Source organism: Lactuca sativa, chromosome 1 (assembly GCF_002870075.4).
Source record: "Lactuca sativa cultivar Salinas chromosome 1, Lsat_Salinas_v11, whole genome shotgun sequence".
In the NCBI taxonomy this organism is placed as follows: Eukaryota; Viridiplantae; Streptophyta; class Magnoliopsida; order Asterales; family Asteraceae; genus Lactuca; species Lactuca sativa.
Window position 1 is genome coordinate 13209437 of NC_056623.2, and position 3409 is coordinate 13212845.

General features: G+C 23.6%; 1 protein-coding gene across 1 annotated transcript in view; it reads right to left on the reverse strand.

Annotated features, from left to right (window-relative positions):
• Positions 1 to 3354: 3354 nt before the first annotated feature.
• Positions 3355 to 3409, reverse strand: part of LOC111898176 (uncharacterized) — a 780-nt gene continuing 725 nt past the window's right edge. Inside the window, exon 1 of the mRNA XM_023894094.3 lies at positions 3355 to 3409. This exon is cut by the window's right edge and continues 725 nt beyond it. The gene's annotated coding sequence lies outside the window, so the exon portion shown is untranslated.

Here is a 3409-nt window from a genome sequence, read left to right on the forward strand (position 1 = left end):
TTTGTTAGTAATCAAAAAGTTAAAATATTATAAAATTACGAATGATCAAAGAGTTGAAATAGTAAGTCAGATTCACATTGTGAATGTTGAAATTGAAATATTATAGTTCAGACTCACAGTGTGAATCTGAACTGATCGAGGTGTTTTTCTAGTCGATGTTGATGTTAATTAATAGATGAAAAAAACTGAGATTAATAAATTTAAATATTGAAAAAAAAACAACAAGTTGAAGTGGTTTTTTTTGGAAAAAAAGTTTGTTTTTTTATATATCAACATAGATCTATATTAAAAAAATGACGAAAAATCGTGAATAATGATATAGTCGTTTTTTTTTAATTATTTTTGTTTTTGATAAAAACATGTCTTAAAAAAATTTTAATGAAAAAAAGAGATGAGTTTTTTTGGTAAAGATGTGAGCTTATTTGGTATAATTCAGTGTATGTTCATCTAATATACAAGTGTACATCCATTTCCTTGGTCGTTGATCATTTTGATTTCCGTCGTTCACGATTGTTCTTTGGTTCCTTGTTAACAATGGTTCTCGATTGAACCTCATACTATATATATATATATATATATATATATATATATATATATATATATATATATATATATATATATATATATATATATATATATATATATATATATATATAAGTTCAATAGAGAATCATTATTAATTAATGAACCAATCTAAAGTGTTAGAATTTAAACCGATCAACGACAAATGGAAAGGTTGTAGACATTTACAATTGACGCACATGGACTAGATTATAACAAAACTCACTTTTTTTCGTTTAATTTTTTTTATGTCATGTTATTTATTGAAAAAAAACCGAATATACAATTGTTCTTGATTTTTCGTCATCTGATCATAAAGAATTATATTGATATACAAAAAAGGTTTTTTTTTCAAAAAAATTCACTTCATATCTTTGTTTTTTGAAAAGTTAAAGCTTATTTTTTATCAAAAATTTTTAATAAATATATAAAAATTCATTTTTTTTGGCATTCTTCAAACTTATATCCATAAAAAAAAAAAAACAAAAAAACAAATTTTCAGTAAAAACTCACATTGTAAATCTGAACAGATTCATAATGTGAATAATAGTAAGTCGGATTCATATTGTGAATGCTAAAATTGAAATATTTATAGTTATATTCACAATATGAATCTAAACTAATCTAGTTGTTTTTATTTTTTTATTTATTTTTTTAATATATGAGTCGTTGATTATGTTTAATAATAGATTAAAAAATGGAGATTTTTTGTATAATTGTTTTTTTTTATTAAATAAACTTAATATTGAAAAAAAAACAACAAAACGAAGTGAGTTTTTTTCGAAAAAAAACTTTATTTTTTATATATATATCAATATGAATATTTATGGAAAGCGAATGAAAAATCGTGAACAATGATATATTCTGTTTTTTTTTCTCGTTGAAAAACATGACTTAAAAAAATTTTAAACGTAAAAAAAAACATTTTTTTTTGTAAAAATATGAATTTATGATATAATCTAGTGTATGTGCGTCCAATACACAAGTTTACATCAATTCCGTTGTCCGTTCCTTGGTTCTTTCTTAATAATGGTTTTCTATTAAACCTCTTTCTCTCTCTCTCTCTCTCTCTCTCTCTCTCTCTATATATATATATATATATATATATATATATATATATATATATATATATATATATATATATATATATATATATATATATATATATATATAACTTTTTAGTAGAAACTTATACTAATTAAAGATTTCACCTTTTTTTAAGTTATTCCGAGAGTTTAAAAGAACAAGCACAAGAAAACAATATACTTAAATGATACTTGAAGCCATATTTTTCCAAAAAGACTTCTACAAAAGCTAATGTCAAACATAACGACAAAAAAGAAAGTTGGTTGGAGATCTTTGTGAATAACTAGGTCTTGAACTTGGTTTTACAAATCATGAACATTTTCTTTTTGTATATATCTGTTTTGACAATTATTAGAATAATAAACATGCAGTTGGTCTAACAGCATCAAAATGTGTTAGAAGTGTGTTTTTTTCGAATTAGTTGAGATTTTAATTCTTGTGATGGACAAATATTCAGATTTAGAAATATTATATATTAGAAGGAATGTATTTGCCGTTTTAAAGAAAAAAATAGATACCATTTTCTTTATTTGGAGCTATTATGATGTATTTTCATAAATTGATCATGAGATCGACTTATTTGTTTTAGGGTGATATTATTTTTCAAAAGAAATCTCAATTGCATAAATTGTTTAAAGAAAATACGAGATTTCTTATATTTTCATATTTTTTTTACCAGATTGTTGGATCTAAACAATCTACGTTAAGGGTTCCACCTTCAAATATTCGATTCTGAATTTTAGGAAATGTTTGCTTACTTTTCATCAAATGTCTTCTAGTTTAAAACGATGTTTTTGCTACTAGGGTCCCCAAAACATTAAACATCTAAGAAATTGGTTCTCACATGGGATATAATATGATAGTGAATTTGACTTGTTAGCTTGTAATTATTTATAACAATAATACCAATATCACATGCAATGCATCATTATGCATAAAAATGGCATCTTTTACTTCACCAACTATCTTGTACTCTACTCCTGAAATTCAGAGAAAAGGCACGACCACTACTACCACACCATATTTAAAAAAAAAAAGTTTGACGTTGGAAATAAGGATTTACTTTTTTTTTTTATTGATTTAAACAATTTTATTTGTAGTTAATTTATTAGAGTAATATATATATATATATATATATATATATATATATATATATATATATATATATATATATATATATACTCTATTAATTATAATATATTGTATTTTCTTAGTATGATATCCTGATGTATTTAGTAAAATTTATCTCATAATAGCAATGATTTTTTTTTAATATTTACACGATAGTAATAAAATTAATTAGATAGAATTTTTGAAATACAGTAATATAATGAATAGAAATAGAATAATATACTCTAATAAATATATCATTAACAAGACGTTATTATATGTTACATTTAACCAAAAAAATCATATATGTTATGGGTTCTTTTTATGTTGTTAAGCTTGGTTTGTGTGCTTTCGCTGACCTGCCGATGACATTTTACATTGAGCGTGTTTGGCACAAAGTGTTTGGGAGCTTCTAAATTCTAACGTTTGACAAAACGCTCCGTTTTGAACAAAAAGTCTCGTTCGGCATTACAAGCTATTTCATGTATTGTTTAACAAAATGCTACAAGTTATAAGCTACCCGCTACCCGCTACAAGCTATCCGCTAACAGTTAATTTTGCCGAACACGTCCATTGAGAAAAAATATAGATGAAATATTTTGTCTTAAAAGAAGTCAAGCACATAAATTAATTATATATAAAGTACAATCAT